This window comes from Macaca fascicularis, chromosome 1 (genome assembly GCF_037993035.2).
Source record: "Macaca fascicularis isolate 582-1 chromosome 1, T2T-MFA8v1.1".
NCBI lineage: Eukaryota > Metazoa > Chordata > Mammalia > Primates > Cercopithecidae > Macaca > Macaca fascicularis.
In genome coordinates, this window is record NC_088375.1 from 35,873,524 (window position 1) to 35,892,773 (window position 19,250).

At 36.4% G+C, this 19,250-nt stretch overlaps 1 protein-coding gene and 1 long non-coding RNA gene across 12 annotated transcripts in view; both read left to right on the forward strand.

Annotated features, from left to right (window-relative positions):
- Window positions 1-19,250, forward strand: part of RASAL2 (RAS protein activator like 2) — a 389,304-nt gene that overhangs the window by 232,710 nt on the left and 137,344 nt on the right. The gene's annotated exons all lie outside the window — the stretch shown is intronic.
- LOC135967436 (uncharacterized) lies at window positions 7-11,781 on the forward strand. The gene is made up of 2 exons (XR_010581574.2): window positions 7-808; window positions 839-11,781. It is a non-coding gene; the product is annotated as an uncharacterized lncRNA (long non-coding RNA).

Here is a 19,250-nt window from a genome sequence, read left to right on the forward strand (position 1 = left end):
GAGTCCCTAGAGTCTGAGACTGAAATGAAAAGTCACGTATTTAAGGGGAATGTGGCTTTTTAAAAATTACACAAATGCAGTGACTATTTACCTTTATGATTATTGGCTTTAAAAAAATAGGTTGGTTTTTATTGCTGTGAGTTCACAGAAATACTGTGTGGAAGCTGTCTGTTAGCATTCCAGTACAAAATCCAGCACAAGAATAGCCATCTAATAAACTCAGATAAATTAAAAGAATAATGACCACAGCAAAATATTAACACTGCAGCATGTACTTGTTCTGTTAATAATATGAAATGGATCCTTATTCTGTATCTTTCCTAAAATTCTTTATGAAATATAAAGATACCTGGGAACAGGTAAAGCTCATTTCTCTCTGAGTGAGACAGAATGTATTGACCATCAACAAGATGTTAACAGCCTTGCTTGAACCTCAGTAACACATAATCAATCTGTGTCATTCAAAAGTTCAACAGGTTTGATCGATAGACAGCAGTAAGAGCATTCGAAAGAAAACTTTGTTACTTTTGCCCAAGGTAGGCTTTTAATATCCTCTGCCAAGATGACAAGTAAAAAAGTTTATTGACTTATTGAAAGTTAAATCTGAAAGAGACTTGGAGATTATCTATAGTCTAGTCTCTCCATTTTCAATGAAAATTTTGTGGTCTAAGGTACTTGCGCAAGGTCAGAATTAGGAACAGAATTGAAATGAAAACCCAGATCTCCTTATTCTCAGTTTAACGTGTTTTTCATAGAACCAATTATATACAGACTTATATTTTACCTATACTACATCTGCTAGCCTCAGGTACAATGAATTATTGCCTAAATAGACCAGGTACATCATAAACCTAGATTGAAATCTTATGGGGAGGAGGTATTGAGAATAGATGTCGTCAAATCACTGTTGATACATACTCTTGACCAAAACCAAAAACATATAACAAAATATTTATCAAGAGGAAAAAATGGCTTTCAGTGAAGGAAAATTACTATAGTTTGTATGCTGCTTTTATTTAATTATGCTGCTTTTAATTTTTTAAAAGACTTTAGGACTTGTCAGTTTTCTGTGTAAATGTTAGTAAACTTTTTTCTGTATGCAAATATCTATTTTTGTAATGTGTCTATTTTACTGAAAGCAAATTATATTCACTGCCTTTCTTATGTTTACTCAAAGAAAAATATGAGATAATATTTTTAAATCATCCAACTATTTTGACCCATTGCTTCCTTTCAATTTCTGTTTCTCTCTGCTTATAAGGATCTTCCGTTATTTCACCTCTTGAATTATGTGTTAGAGGATAATTTAAGTGAAGAGATTTGAGAGCCACAACAGACAGGGAACATCTGTCTTCATACATTTTCATTTAGTCCCTAAAAAAGGTTGCTGCCCTTTCCATTTTTCTGGAAACCATTGTGGGGATGAGAGGCCACACTATTCTAGTGAGCTAAATAGTAAAGATAGCCACTGTCAACAGAATCTGTCATGGCTCTTTACAACTCCTGGGAACAAGTTAGCTTGATTTCGCTATAAGCACAGTAAAGGGATGTTGTCCTTTTGTATTAAAGCCTGACCTGCTCATTCCAGTTTTTGGCTGGGTCTACGTAAGTGCAGTTCTGATTTACAAGTCTGTGTAGGATGGGCAGTAAGTTATAAGGAATAGTTTCCTTACTCCTCTCGGCTATATCGGAAACCAAATTACCAAGTGAATTCTCCACCCAGTAGGAAAGAAGAGACTGTTTGTCTTACTGGAGAATCCATTATTTAAGCACACTGTTTTTAAGAGGACCCATGGCTGTGAGAATAAGGACATAATGCTGTATCCAACTTAACAGTATTCATGTTGTATTACACAAAGCTTAGATTCTTCTCTCAGCTTTTATCCTGCTTTTAATATGTGAAAGGACTGCCATGATATATCTATGTATATTATGTTGTGTGTGTATATTATATGATAGAATGAGAGAGTAAAATGGGCCTTTGACCTGAGTATATTTTCTGATGCCAGAAATGATCAGAAGTCATTAATCTATTGCTGGTATTTTACTGATCTAAGTTAAAAGAAACTATTTTATTAACCAAGCTAATCATGATAAAACTCACTACCATGCACTACAAAGAGAAAAATACTCAAAGGAAATTCACTTCTTTTTTAATTCTGAAAACAAATGTCAGATTATGCAGGTTTATGCTTTCCGTGTTAAAAATAAAATAAAATAAAAAGGTGCCCACTTTGTGGCTAAAGACAAATTTTATTTTTAAACAAGTTTTTATTGGTGTATAATACATGTAGATAGTTATGGGATTCATTTGATAGTTTAATACATTTACACAATTTGGAAAGATCACATCAGTATACTTGGGATACCCATCACCTTAAATGAAGACAAATTCTAAATGGGAATAGAGTGAGTAGAGTGAAATATAAGTGGCATGAAAAAGAAACTCTCATATGTATGTGAAATAATTTTCTTTTGACCAGTGTTTTCTTGAAGGCAGACCTATTTTCACTATTCATGATTTTCCCCTTGATACTGCTTTTAAAATTTTTCCCATGAACAATCTATATATAAATATTGTTTGTATATTAAATTTTCAAAGAAGGTAAAGAGCTCTACTATATAATGACAACATTTTCTGAAAAAGATTTGGCTATAGTTGATCAAGACTTTTGACTCATTGAAAGAAACTGCTCTCTTTGCTGTTGCAATTTCTTTCTACCTCTTGGGCATAATTCTATGTAATACATAATTCTTATGTATCCCAGTTAAATCCCCAAGAATGGAATATCTTCAAAGAAAAATGAAGGCAAAAGATAGGGACCAGGGGCAGGGACTTGAAGCTGGACATATAAATTGTTCTGAGCTGTCAAGTTAATTCTTTTACTCATGAAAGTTACCCAGTTATCCACCCAAGACTCTGAGAATCCTTTTATGTAAACAACATGGTTGTGTTTCCCCTTCTGCTCCAGTCTTGACCTTCTGCAGTCTCTAAAGAGAAAAAGTGTTTGTTACAGACTCTTTTTGTTCTCTTCTGTTCTTTCACGCTCCCTAGTGGTTGTTCATGGTCATTCTTGTTTTCAGTTCCCTGTATATCAGTTTTAGTGAGAAGGAGGTGACTGCTGTATTGTGAAATAAGGTTCACCGGATTCTTATATTTGAGTTGCATAAACTTTCTTAAAATAACTGATTCTTACGTGCAGAATCAGAAGCAAAAATTTTTGTCCTGTTGTTCCTAGTGAACAATGATTCAAGAAAATGAGTCATGACTCAGCGATATGAATTCTCTTTTAGCCAGGGTTATTTTTAAGTGCTGATAGGAATTCCATCTATCAAAATTCCACATTTAATTGTGGGTATGATCTCAGCTTGTGTTTGGAAGCCTTAAGCAATGCCACTCAGAATACTTTCTTTGTACATACTTGACAAGTAAGAGAGACTTACTAAGTCAGTGATTAAAATTCAGATGAAGGCCTTTGTCCTCTCTGGTACCCCCTTGCCCCTACTCAAACCGTGTCATGAAGCTGAATTGGAAATACTATTAGCTCAAGCACATGAAGAGGGAACCATTGAGGAGATCCTGTTAATAATATGACTCTATAGAACTCCACATTTCTGTCATTCTCAGGTTTGCAATATTTTTTGAGTAAATGAGTTGCTGAAAAGCACCTTGGAAAATTAGTTTAGGTTTGTGTAGACCTGTTCTTAGAAGAAGAGAAGATAGCTGGTTCTGCTTCCTTTTTCTAATGTCAGATCTTGGAAAGTAAGCAACTTGAGCTGCTGGAATAAAGCAGGTGTCGTTCAGGATCAGGTGTTGCCTAGGATAGCTAGCCTGTTAAACAAGTTGCTAACTGATGTCCTGAATCCAATTCCAGAGATTACGGAGTACCTTTGAAAAATGTTATAACAGCACTGTTGTGTAACTATTCATAAATACTACCTTTAGTTTATATGAAGATTAGGAAAATGGGTATTCTTTCCGTTTTTAAGATTCTGGTTTGTAACTTTTTTGCTGAAATACTTCAATTGGGTTGTGTGTGCTTCTCGAGTCAGATAGGAGAAGATAAGATGTCTGAGTCCCTACTTCAATTGCTCTTCTTTCCAGGAATACCTGGAATATGAAGTTTCAAGTAAATAAGTAAAATGAAATAAAAAAGAGAAGTGATTTGTCAAAATGAGTGCAAGAAGAGCCACCAAAAATCTAGCTTGTGTGAGTACATAGAATTGAGTTTATTCAGTCAAAGGACAAGGGAAAATGTGATAAGTCTATTAACAGGGAAGGATAATCATCTTCTGTGTACCAAGAGCTCATTTCTAAGAGTGTGTCCAGTATGGTTATAGAATATTTCTTATCAGCATTTTCTCAAAGTATGGGAAACTAATCACTCAAAGGGGAAATAGATTATTTAAATGCTTTCAACATGTGGTAGAGGAATTTCTTCACACAGAATTTGGTCTGCTTTATTTGTGAATCTCTCTTGTACAGCTGAAATTTAAGGAGATTTTTTTAATAATTAAAATATTTTATCTTTCATATAATTTGCTACATCAGCCAGGTTTGGTGGCTCACACCTGTAATCTCAACACTTTGGGAGGCTGAATCAGTAGGATTGTTTGAGGCCAGGCCTGGCAACACAGCGAGACTTCCTCTCTACAGAAAATTTAAAAATCGGCCAGACAGGGTGGCATGCACCTCTAGTCCCAGCTACTGAGAAGGCTGAGGTGAGAGGATTGCTTGAGCCCAGGAATCAAGACTGCAGTGAGCTATGGTCACATCACTGTACTCTAGCCTGGGTGACAGAGCAAAACCTTGAAGAAAAAAAAAAAAAAGAAAGAAAGAAGGAAGGGAAAAGAAATCGCTATATACATCCTGACGTTTTCCTTGAAGCATTTTTCCTCCACCTGAAGTCCAGTGAAATGTCACTGTAGTTTCCTGAAACAATAAATACGCTATTATATGAGTAGCATCATTTACTTGCCTGGGTATAATTGCTAAAATTTTGAAATATGCTTTTAGTATGTTTAGTTTTATTTATTTCCTTCCCCTATTATTAAAAAACAGCACTTGGAAAATGATTAATGATCAACTTTTAAAGATAATTTTTTAAAGTAGCTTTTAAAAATCAACTAAAGCCCTTACCATTCTCTTCTCATCTCTGAGAAATGGTATAGACCATTTTTATTAACCAAAAATGTAGTATAAAGAAGAAACCCTAGGAGTTACTGCTATCATTACAAGGAATGAAAACTAGTCTCCCTTGGAAATATTTTTTAGCTTATACAAGATCAAAATGTACTAGGCAGAGGAAATTTATTGTACTACAAAAGGTAGAAGTCTAGTGGAATTATAGCTATTTGTCCCCAGTGCCTCAGTAGAACTGTTTAGTCCAACACTTGTGACACTATTTTATTTTGGTTTCATTTGATTTTTTTTAATGGAAGAGTGTTTAAAACCAGAAGCCAGGCTTTGATCTGTTCTTTTTTAAAAGGAATATCCAAACAATGATTTACCTGTTTTTCTCAGAAACTATCTTACTGTGAACAAACTGCAAAATGTATTTAACAGTAAAATCTTAATTATCAAGAAATAGTGAGCTTGAAGAGTGTGACTATTGCTGTAAAGTGCTGTGATTTATGACAGCTTCCCAGTAGGTTTCTCCCAGGGTCAGTGTCGTGAAACCCATTTTCATTTTACTTTGTTCTTGGATTAAACATTTAAAGGTAGAATTTTTGTTTCTCTTTCCCCCTGTCAAACCTGTATTACGGGAGAATAGAAACTGTCTTAAGGCTCTTCAGATTTAGTTCAGATGTTGCTTATGTTACATTTTCTCTGATAGTCTGAAAAAATAAAGTTTTAAATTTTAACGTTTGATCATAATATATAACTGACTCCTACACATCAGTGAGAAAAAAGCAAGACTGGAATGCTCATTTTACAAAAGAGGCAATCCAGATTACCATTTAGTATATGACAAGGTGTGCAGCTATTGTTAGTCATCAGGGAAATGCAAATTTAAACCAAAATAGGATTACATACCCATCAAAATATCTGAAATGAGAAAAAAGAAAATACCCAATGTTGATAAGTATCTGGAACAAAAGTAGTTTTCATACCATATTGACGGGAGTGTAAACTTGTACAATTACTTTGAACAGCTATTTGACAGTATCTCCTAAAGCTGAACAATGCTTAGTGACCCAGCAGTTACACTCCTGTTTATGTACCCAATCGAAATGTATACCTAGGTTCATCAGAAGACCTGTACAAACATGCTTATAACAGCACTATTTATAACAGCTAAAAATTTGAAACTACCCAAATGCTCATCAGCAGTAGAATGAATAAATTGTGGTTTGCTTATAAAATGGAATTCTATACAGCAATGAAAAAGAACAAACCACTACTTCATGTGACAGAATGCATGAATCTTACAAATGTATGTTGAGCATGAAAAGTCTCAAAATAATACTCACTGAGTGATTCCATTTATATAGAGTTCAAACTGATCTAGGGTGATGGAAATCAGGATAGTGATTATCCATATGGGGGTAATGACTGCCAAGGATATATAAGAGAGGCCTCTGGCTGGTGGTAATGTTCTGTAGTGGTGGTGTTTTCTGGTTCAGATGCTGGTTACTAGCATGAATTCCATTTGTGAAAACATATTGACCTGTATGTATGTTATTTGTACACTGTTCTTTTTTTCTTTCTTTCTCTTTTTCTCTTGAGACAGGGTCTTTCTCTGTCAACCAGGGTGGAGTGCAGTGGCCCAACTGATCATAGCTCATTGTAACCTCAAACCCCTTGACTCAAGTGATCCTCCCACCTCTCAGCCTTCTGAGTAGCTGGAACTATAGGTACACAAGACTACACCTGGCTAATTAAAAAAAATTTTTTTTGTAGAGATGGGGTCTTGCTATCTTGCCCAAACTGGTCTTAAACTCCTGGCCTCAAACAGTCCTCCCATCTTGGCCTCCCAAAGGGCTGGGATTACAGGTGTGAGCCACGACTCCCAGCCTATTTCAGTTTCTATACATCAGAAGTCTAGGCAGAATGCAGCTAGTTCTCTGCTCAGGGCCAAAACAAACATATCAGTCAGACCACGTTCGCATCTGGAGCTCAGAGTCCTCTTTCAAACTTGTTCAGGTTGTCAGCAGAATTCAGTTTCTTGCAGTGGTAGGGCTGAGATCCCTGTTTTTTGCCTTGCTGTTGGCAAGGAGTCACTCCCAGCTTCTAGAGGCCACTGTTATGTCCCATTTCCATGGCCCCCTCACTACTTGGCACTTACTTCTTCAAAGCCAGTGAGAGACTCTTACTCTGATTGGATGTATGAGTTCATTCTTGCATGGCTAAAAAGAATTACCTGAGACTGGGTAATTTATAAAGAAAAGAGGTTTAATTGGCTCATAGTTCTGCAGGCTGTACAGGAAGCATGGCAGCATCTGCTTCTGGGGAAGTTTCAGGGAGCTTTTATTCATGACAGAAGGCAAAACGAGATCAGGCTTCTTAAATGTAGGCAGGAGCAAGACTTGGGTTGGGGAGGTGCTACACACTTTTAAACAACCAGATCTTATGAGAACTCACTATCCTGATGACAGGACCAAGGTGGCATGGTGTTAAACCATGAAAAACTGTCCCCATGACCCAGTCACCTCCCACCAGGCTCCACTTCCCGCATTGGAGATTATAATTTGACATGAGATTTGGGCAAGGACACAGATCCGAACCATATCATTCCACCCTTGGCCCCTCCCAAATCTCATGTTCTTCTCACATTTCAAAATACAGTCATGCCTTCCCAACAATCCTTGAAGTCTTGACTCGTTCCAGTATTAACTCAAAAGTCCAAAGCCCAGAGTCTTAGAGAAGGCTAGTAGTCCCTTTTGCCTATGAGCCTGTATAATCAAACACAAGTTAGTTACTTCCAAGATACGATGAAAGTATAGGCATTGGGTAAATAATCCCATTCCAAAAGGGAGAAATTGGCCAAAAGAAAGGGGCTACAGGCCCCATACAAGTCTGAAACCCAGCGGAGCAGCCATTAACCCTTTTCCCATTTAGAAAACAAGAAGTGCAGCTCGCTGCCAGCACTCATTTAATTTTGCATAAACATACTCTTTGAGGCTGAAGCAAATCTGACTGATTTTCAATGTGAAAACAAAATATTAAAACTGTTCTTGGAGTTAGTTCTAAATAGAACTAACATCAGAATCATCTGAATCATCAGAATTGTCTATTTCAGAAAAATTGAATTCATCAAACGAATCTTTGGCCAACAACTGTTGCAGAATGACGTTAACATCACACATAGGAATGCTACGTTTTCTAGGATTTGACATTTTTAGCAATCGAGAATTACTATATTTTGTAAATGGAAATACCAGTACTAAAAACAGAATGCTATAAATAGAATGATGTCTTTTGTTTTCAAAGTTGATATACTAGAGCAATATGAAAATAATAATAAAAATGAGATATTTCATGGCAAAGTTATCTTGGGGTAAATGGTGAAACTGCAGGCTCTGTCAACAAGTATTCTTGGGGCAAATGGGAGAAGAATTTAATCTTAAGGCTCCAAAATAATCTTTGACTCTATTTCCTACATCCAGGACACACTGATGTGAGAGGTGGACTCCTAAGGCCTTGGGCAATCCACTCCTATGGCCTTTCAGGGGTCAGCTCCTGTGCTGTTCTCATGGGCTGTTGTTGAGTGCTGGCAGTTTTTCCAGGTGCAGGGTATAAGTTGTTGCTGGCTCTACCATTCCAGAGTCTGTAGGATGGTTCTTCTTACAGCTCCACTAGGTAGCACCCCAGTGGGGATTCACTGTAGTGGCTCCAACCCCACATTTGTCCTCTGCACTGCCCTAGTAGAGGTTCTCCATGAGAGCTCTGCCCCAGCATTAGGCTTCTGCCTGGACATCCAGGCTTTTCCATACATTCTCTGAAATCTAGGCACCGGCTCCCAACCCTCAGCTCTTGAACTCTGTGTACCCACAGGCTTAACACCATGTATTTAAGGCTTTCAGCTTGTACTATCTGAAGCAGCAGCCTGAGCTGTACCTGGGTCCCTTTGAGCCATGGCTGGAGTTAGACAGCTGGGACACAGAGAGCAGTGTCCTGAGGCTGCCTGGGGCAGCAGGCCCTGGGCCTGACCCACAGAACCATTTTGTTCTCTTAGGCTTACAAGCCTGTGATGGGAGGGGCTGCCACCAAGGTCTTAGAAATGCCCTCAAGGCCTTTTCCCTAGTGTCTTGGCCATCAGTACTTTGCTCCTTTTTACTTATGCAAATTTCTGCAACCTGCTTGAATTCCTCCCCTGAAAATGAGCTTTTCTCTTCTACCACATGGCCAGGCTGCTAATGTTTCAAGCTTTTACTCTCCATTTCCCTTTTAAATATAAGTTCCAGTTTTACGTCATGTCTTTGCTCATGCATATGAGCATAGGTTGTTAGAAGCAACCAGGCCACATCTTGATTACTTTGATGCTTAGAAATTTCTTCTGCCAGATACACTAAATCATCATGCTCAAGTTCAAAGTTCCATAGATCCCTAGAGCAGGGGCAGAAGGCCCCCAGGTTCTTTGCTAATGTATAACAAAAGTGACCTTAGCTCCAGTACCCAGTAAGTTCCTCATCTCCATCTGAGACTTCTTCAGCCTGGATTTCACTGTTTATATCACTATCAGCATTTTGGTCACAACCATTTAACCAGTCTCTAGAGAGTTCCAAACTTTCCTCATCTTCCTGTCTTCTTCTGAACCCTCCACACTCTTCCAGCTTCTACCAGTTAACCCAATTCCAAAGCTTCTTCCGTATTTTAAGGTATCTTTATAGCAATGCCCAACTCTTCAGTACTAATTTTTTGGCTATGATGTAATCCAGTGTAACACAACTGTAATCATGATAGTGACTGTACCATCACCTAGGCCATAAAATATAACCTAATCAGTGGCGTGGTTGTCCCATCATATTACAGATTCCAGGCCCTGAGGGTAGAGAATTATACAAGGGTGTGGTGGCTTATGCCTGTAGTCCTAGCTACTCAGGAGGCTGAGGTGGGTGGTTCACTGGAGCCTAGGAGGTCAAGGCTACAGTGTGAACCAAGATTGTGCCACTGCGCTCCAGCTTGGGTGACAAAAATGAAGCCCTGTCAAAAAAAAAAAGATACATTTTCAGATTACAAAATTTTTTCAGTAAAAGAGACTATACACATCACCTACTTTTATACCACCTAGCAATGATACATCATGAAAGGACAATTACAGAGAGTATTACTCATTAATATAGTTCCAGAAATCCTAAACAAAATATTAGCAAATGGAATAATACATTATGACTAAAATTGGCTTTATAACACAAATGCAAAGTAGATTTAATATTAGAAAGTTAGAATAGTTTACCATTAATGAACTAAAGGAGAAAAATCTTACAATCATCTCAATTGAGCAAAAACGACATTTAATAAAATTTAACAACTATTCATAAGAACTCTTAGCCAAACAACAATAGAAAAGAATTTCTTTACTCTGATTAGTGATATGTACAAAAACCCCTCAACAAATATGTGTAATGGTGAAAAGCTTTCCCTTTTAGATGAGGACCAAGGCTAGGATGTCCGTTATCACCCTTGCTATTCCACATTGTAGTAAAGGTCTCAATCAATACAGTAAGGCAAGAAAATATGTAAGGACTGGAAAATTAGAAACTTTACAAGTGATGTGATTGTTTAGAAAATCCATTAAAAAGTTTACAGGCATTGAGTTTAGCAAGTTGGTAGATAACAAGATCCAGAAACAAAACCTAATTGCATTTCTATAGATCAACAATAAACTGAAAGTGAATTTTTTAAAATACTGTTTACAGTAACAAAATGTCAATAACCTAGGAGTAAATCATTTAAAAGATGTGTAAAACATCTAAAAAGTAAACTATAAAGCTTTATTAGGAGAAATTTAAGAATAATTGAAAGTAGATATATACCATGCTTCTGGAGTTGGAAAACTGGTTTTTGTGGTGTTAACTTTTACCCTAAATTCCTTTGTAGAGTCAATGCAATTCCAATTTTAAAAATCTTATGATGCCTGGGCAACATGATGAGACCCCATCTCTACAAAAAAATTGAAAATTAGCTGGACGTAGTGGCACATGCCTGTGGTCCCAGCTACTTGGGAGACTGAAGCAGGGAGGATCACTTGAGCCAGGAATTCTAGATTGCAGTGAGCTGTGATCACACCCCTGCACTCCAGCCTGGGTGACAGAGCAAGACCCTGTCTGTCTGTCTTTCTCTCTCTCTCTCTCTCTAGCTATCTATATATTTGTATATATTAGGATAGCCAAAAACTCTTTTAGAAACATAATTTAGGAGCACTTGCTCTGTCAGCTATTAAGGCTTTTTGTAAAACTATATTAATTGAGACAAAGTGGTATTAGTGTTAAAAATAGACCAATGAAACAGAGTAAAGAGTCCAGAAACAGACCTGTGCCTATATGTACATTTTACTTATGATAAAATTGACACTGCAGAGTGGTGGGGAAATTAAGGTCTTTTCAATAAATGATCCTGGCTCATCTGGAGATCCATATGGAAAAATAAAGTGGAAGTGGATTATTTCTTAACAATTTACATAAAAATGAATTCCATCTAAATTATAGACCTACATGTAAACTACCAAATAGTAATAATACCACTTTTAGAATATATTATAGCATCTTCATGACCTGAGGATAGAGAAGTAATTATTAAATCAAATAGAAAAAAGCACTAATTATAAAGAAGAAAAAGGTGATAATGTTTATTCATATTAATAACTTCTGTTCATCAAAAGACACTACTGAAAATGCAAAAAGTCAAGCTATATAAACCAACAAAGAAATTATACCAGAATATTTCAAGCATCCCGACAAATTGATAAGAAAGACAAAACCCAATAGAAAAATGGGCAGCGACTTAATAGGCACTTCACAAAAGAATATAACCAAATGGCTGTATACATTTAAAGAGGTGCTCAGCCTTACCAAGGAATCCCAAGTTAAAACCACAACAAAGGGGCCAGGCGCGGTGGCTCATGCCTGTAATCCCAACACTTTGGGGGGCCGAGGCAGGTGGATCACGAGGTCAGGAGTTCAAGACCAGCCTGGCCAAGATGGTGAAACCCTATCTCTACTAAAAATACAAAAAAAATTAGCCAGGATGGTGGCAGGCACCTGTAATCCCAGCTACTCAGGAGGCTGAGGCAGAGAATCGCTTGATCCCAGGAGGCTGAGGCTGCAGTGAGCCGAGATTGCGCCACTGCACTCCTCCAGCCTGGGTGACAAACACACACACAGACACACACACACACACAAGATACCCCCACACAATCTCCAGATTGGCTAAAATTTAAAATCTGATGATACTAAAGTTGTCAAGCATATAGAGCAATGGGAACTCCTACATTGCTAGTGGGAGTGAAAATTTGTACAGTTACATTGGAGAACACTTTAGCATTATCTAATAAAATTGAAAGTAATGCTAACTCAATATAAATACATGCTTATGTACATGAGGATGCATGTACAAGAATAAACAAGCATCCATTATAGCCCCAAAATAGATATAACCTGGAAAAAAATCAGTAAAATGAGTTTTAAAAAGGTGACATCATCATGTAGTAAAATGAACAAACTACAGTGACACACAGCAACATTAATAAATCTTTAAAATATAATATTTAGTAAATCAAAATCAAAAATGTGTCTTATTATACTATTTATATAAAATTCAAGAAAAGGAAAAAGAAATCATGTGTTGAGATATGCACATTTCAGTGCTAAAACTAAATAAAAGCAAGGAATGTTTACTCTGGAAATAGGTATAGTGGTTATCTATAGGGTGAAGGGAATTGGGATCAGGATGGAGTATTTGGGAAATTATTTGTTGCAGACAATGTTCTAATTCTTGCTATGACAGTATTATAATTCATTAAAATCTACATTTATGTTTTATGCTATTCTCTGTGGAGTATCATATTTCACAATAAAAATAAAGGCATATATTGAAGATATCTATACTTGTTATCCTTAAATGCTGCATCTTATTCCACCATAGATTTATCTGTTCCCCTCCTTTTGAATACTTGGAGTGCTTTTGTTTTTTTGCAGTTGCCAACTTTGAATTAAGCATCTTTGTACATATATCCATGTTCATTTGCTTGTGCTGGTATTTCTGTAGGATTGGTTTCTAGAAATAGAATCAAAAGATAATTTGCATTTCATATTTTGATAGATGCTGTTAAATAGCCTTGCAAATTTGTTCAGCCTGTCTTTTCTATTTGAAGCTTTTAATTTTTTATTGTTCAGTCTTTCTCTCTTTTCCATTGTAATTTCTGGCTTTTGTGTCATGCTTAGAAAGGCCTTTTTCAACTTCAGTTTGTGTCTTTGTCTGGAATTTATTTTTGGTTATGTTAAATGAGATTTTTTTTTTTCAGCCGCATAGCTAGTTGTCTCAGTGCCTTTTTTTTTTTTTTTTTTTTGAATGGTCAGTTCTTTGCACAGTGATGTAAAAGGTACCCTTTATGATCAGCTAAGTGTTCATATGTCTTTTTCTATTAAGCTGATCTATTTCTATGTCAGTGTCACAGTGTTTTAATGATTATAATGTTTTTCTCTTACTGATATAGGAAATTCTAATTAGTTCTTCCTTTCAAAAGGTATTTGGCCTTTTATTCATGTATTTCCTTTTCCAAATGAATGGTAGTATCAAGTCCCTCTATACTCCTAGCCAAAAACAAAAAATGTGTGTTGGGATTTCAGTTGGAATTACAATGAATGTATAGATTATTTGGGAGAGAATTTACTTTCATAAACATTTTAAAATTCTAGTCATTTTTAACTTTATATAAAGAGCATATTTTATATATTCTTTTGAACTTTTTCCATTTAAATATTATATTACTCATCTCTCCATTTTTTGCTATAGTTTATCTATTTGACTACTGTATAATTTTTACATTGTTTAACTGTAACAACAAATTTAGATTAAGAGTTGGGGTTAGGGTTGGTATTCAGGTTCAGTCTCTTATTGAAGTATATTGTATTTCCTTTGTTAAGAGTTTTGCTCTTGGTGTCAGTGCTGCTACGAACATCCTTGCAAATGTCTTCTTTTCTCCTTTATAAGTTCCTCTTTGGTATATACATAGGAGTAGAATCTCTGGGCTTAGGGTATATAAATGTTCAACTTCAGCAATGCCAGACTGTTTCCCACCAGCAGTATATATGAAATCTTGAGTCGTCTACATTCTGCCCAATATTAATACTTGGTATTGTCAGAATTTTTAGTGTTTCTCATGGGATGAAGATAAGATGGTTGATTTTTCATATCCTGACTACCAGTAGTACCGAACATTTTTCATAAGTCTATGGCTATATATGTTATGCTTTTGTGAACCTCTTCTTTATATCTCTTGCCCACTTTTCTGTTGAGTTGGTCATGCTTAACCTATTAAGAGATAGAAGTTCTTTCTATGTTCTTGATAGTAATCCTGTGAAAAATTGTGGGTCTTGTGAATATCATTTCTCAATTTCTGACTGGTCTTTTTACTTTCTTTATTTAAGGTCTACAGATGGACAAAAGTTTATAATTTTAATATAATGGCCAACGTCTCCAGTCTTTTATAGTCAATACTTCTTGTTTGTTTCCTTTTGTTTATTTTTCTTTTTCTTTTTTTTTTTAAGAGACAGAGTCTCACTCTGTCACTGAGGCTGGAGAATAGTAGCGCCTTCTTGGCTCACTGCAACCTTCTCCTGGGTTCCAGCAATTCTTGTGCCTCAGCCTCCTGAGTAGCTGGAATTACAGGCACATGCCACCATGCCTGGCTAATTTTCATATTTTTAGTAGAGACTGGGTTTTGCCATGTTGGCCAGGCTGGTCTTGAACTCCAGACCTCAAGTGATCCGCCTTTCTTAGCCTCCCAAAGTGCTGGGATTGCAGGTGTGAGGCACCACACCTGGCCTTGTTTCTTGTTTAAAAAATCATTTCGTATCTCCAGTGTCTCCAGATATTTTTTGTTAATTTTAAAATTTTTTTCTTGACACTTAACTCTGTAATCCCAGGAGCTGGTTTATACACTTTTTTCATATTGATGACTCTTTCCTGCTATGTTTATTGAACAATCCTTCTTTTCCCTCAGTGATCTAACAGCACCCTGTTATCTATAGTTTCATGGTTTCCTGCAAATATCTTAATTTTTCTAATAAAGCTTGTCCCTAGTTTGTAGTTCTTACTGCTTTTTGGATGGGATCATTTTTCCCATTAATTTTTCCTAATTGATAACTACTGGTATACAGGAAAACTCTTAATTTCTGTATATTTATATTTATTCTAACCATCTTAATAAATCCTTTTATTAATTGTTTTTCAGTTGTTTGTCTTGTCTCCCTCTGCCATCCCCACTTAGGGATACACCTTATTTTCTGCAAATAATTATCATTTGTTTCCTTCTTTCAATACCTATGTCTCTTACTCCTTATCTTGTCTTACCACCTTGGCTAGGACCTCCTACCAGTAACATATAACCCTGGTGAACCCACATCCTGTTGAAAAATAGTGGTGAGTTGGATATCTTTATGTTATTCCTAACTTTAACAAAAATGTTTTTAATGTTTTATATCTATCTATAATATTGCTATTGATTTCTGGTCTGTATTCTTCTTTAAGCTAAGAAAGTTTGGTATAGTCAAGGCAATAATAATATACCTCCATCCCCACCACCCTGGGTGGGGTGGCAGATATTCAGCCAGTCCTTCCACTCCTGCCCTACCCTCTTTGGGTTCTAACCCCTATTGCTCCTAGGCTGCAAACCTGTACTATATGTTACTATACTGAATACAGTAGGCAGGTATAACACAATGATAAGTATTTGTGAATGGAAACACAGAAAAGGTACAGTAAAAATATGATTTTATAATCTTATGTGACTACCATCTTATATACAGTTCAGTATGCCACATATGCCTGTATTCTAAGATTTCTTTTTTTAATTTTAATTTTATTTCTTAAATTGACATGTAATAATTGTACATATTTACAGGGTGCATAGTGATGTTTTGATACATAAGATGTGTAGTGATCAGATCAGGGTAATTAACATATCCATCATCTCAAACGTTTATTATTTCTTCCTCTTAGGAACATTCAGTATCCTCCTTCTAGCTATTTGGAACTATACATTATATTATTGTTAACTACAGTCATCCTACAGTGGTACAGAGTACTAGAACTTAACTCCTCTTATCTAGCTGTAATTTTGTATACTTTACAAAATCTTCCTGTGTTCTGAGATTTCTTAATAGAAACGGTACAGGATGTTGTCAGTTGCCTTTTCAGCATGTGTTGATATAATCATTTTGTTTTTACGTTTTAATCTCTTAATACAGTGTCATAATGATATTGTATTAAAATATTTGTTCATTTCTCCCAAGTCACAAAAGTAAAGCCAAGAAACTTAAATATAGCAGGTCATCGAAAATACAAATTTGTTCTTTGCAGTATTCTCAAAGCCTTAGAATTTTTTGCGTTTTGTCATCCAGCACACTGACCTCGCGCTTATCCTTTTACTCGGCTTATCTACTTTCATTTTACAAAACATCATTTTGGAATTTCCTAAGATATTTAAATTTTTGTTATTTATTAACTCTGTGCAGAAAAACTTGGAGTCTCTCTTCATGCCGACTAATTACACGACTGCTGAAAAATGACGATGCAATTAAGGAAAGCAAGGCAGCAACTTACTACCATTTATTCTATGCCGTAATCAGATGATGATGGTGAACTCTGATTTTATTATAAATGACTGTAGATCTTTGATAAACCTTTGATGTTACTGTTGTTGAATTAGTTTCTCCTCTCTCTTACAGCAGCCTCTGTTGACCACAAACCTTAAGATCTTTTTAGCATATGAGACCTTAATCAATGATAGAAGAAAAAAAAGATTCGTGTTTGCAATTTTGTGGGTTTTTTTAAAATATGGACTCACAAATTATATAAGCTTCAGGTCCCACAACACATGAGTCTGCCTCTGGGTATAAGGGGTGAAGAGTGGGGGTTTTATTTTCCCCAGTTCTTGCCCACAATTGTGCTATCACTACTAGAAAGCTGATCTCTATGATGGGGAGCCAATAGTTTTTTACTTTACTTTCAATAATTAAAGTTAATTTAATCTATTTGATTAAAATTTTGTCTCATATCCTATTTAACTCCACCCCCCACCCCCACCATGGAGTAGGAGATATCCAGCCAGTTCTTTCACTCCACCACCCCTGCTCTACCCTCTTCAACTTCTAACCTTTCTGGCATTGGAGTAGGGAGACAGGATTGGAGAAAAGGCGTTCTGGTCTGATGCCACAGTTTTTACTTACCCAGACATGAAATTACAAGCCTCTGTTGGTTATTGCTGCTTTTCTAGCTAACATTGGCCATGAATTTGAATGCCTTCTGTGTGTGTTCCAATGCTGGTTCTCTTATAGGTAGAAGGGTGCAAACTCTTCAGAGGGACCCATAGGGAGCATCCCCACTGTATAGTTCTTTGGTGTTGGAGATCCAGCATCCATGATATAGACCTGGTTCTCTTTTTTGGTGTCTACTTAGCTCATAGTAATCAACTATATCTTTCCTTTGCATTCTTGTTCTTCCAGTCAGCCCAAGGTTACAGGCTGCTCCACTGTAGTACCTTGTTCAGGGTTTTATTTTACCAGGGCTGCGATAACAAAGAACCACTGACTGGGTGGCTTAGACAACAGAAATGTATCGTTTCATGGTTCTGGAGATTAGAAGGTGTCAACGGGGTTGTTTCCTTCAGAGGGCTGTGAGAACGAATCTGTTGCATACCTTTTCACCTTGCTTTCAGTGGGTTGCTGGCAATGTTTGGTGTTCATTGGTTTGTAGGTATGGGTGGGAAGAAAATAATGAAACTTTTATCCCTTTGGTTTTTATCTGAAATAAGGAAAAGTATACTTCACTAATATTTGCTTTATAGATTTGGAGCCCATGTATATCATTTATGAATAAATATACTAGAGATATGAAGTTAAATTTTCTATTGATATAATATTTAAGAAGTACAGACCATGAGCTTCTTGAGAACAAATCTTTTTCAAATTTGTCTCTATATTCCACAAATGTAATGTATTTTATTGTAATGTTAATGAATTTCTGAAGTAGATAATAATGTAGTTCTGTAAAATAGTTCTGCCATTTAAACTCATTCAAGATCAAATGGGGCATGTTTTACATATCTGTTGGTGCAACTGTTGTATCCAACTACAGCCCAATTTACAACAGATTCAAATACTAACCAGAAGGAAATTAATGAGTTGATTGTGGTGTTTGTTTTTCAGTCAGAGGTGTTTTCTGGATACATCAGATATAGTGTTACAACAATCCAGGTGATAAATGTATTGAACATTTTTGATAGTTGCAGCTTTTAATGTAAAAAAAGAAAGGTATGAAAACCCTTGACTTTTTTTTTGATTTGCCAAAACATTTCTGTAATAATGTATACATTTTCCATAGCCATTAGTACCCATTAGCTTTTTTTAATTGAACAGTTGGCCCTTCATATCCCTGGGTTCTGCATGTGTGGATTCAACCAACCATGTATCAAAAATTTCCAAAAAAAAATGCATCTGTACTGAACATGTACAGACTTTTGTTCTCATCACTATTCCTTAAACCAGTGGTCCCCAACCTTTTTGCCACCAGGGCCTGGTTTCACGGAAGATAATTTTTCCATGGACAGGAGGGAGTGGGGTGTGGGGGTTGGTTTTAGTGTAATTCAAGCACATTATACTTATTGTGCATTTTATTTCTATTATTATTACATTGTAATATATAATGAAATAATTGTACAACTCACCGTAATGTAGAATCTGTGGGAGCCTGAGCTCGTTTCCCTGCAACTAGATGGTCCCATCTGGGGGTGATGGGAAACAGTGACAGATCATCAGGCATTAGATTCTCATAAGGAACACGAACCCTAGATCCCTCACATGTGCAGTTTACAATAGGGTATGTGCTCCTATGAGAATCTGATGCCACCACTGATCTAACAGGAGGTGGAGCTCCAGCGGTAATGCTTGTTCACCTGCCACTCACCTCCTGCTATGTGACCTACTTCCTACCAGGCCATAAACCAGTCCCAGTCCGTGGCCTGGGGGTTGGGGATCCCTGCCCTAAATAATACAGTATAGTAACAATTTACATAGGATTTACATTG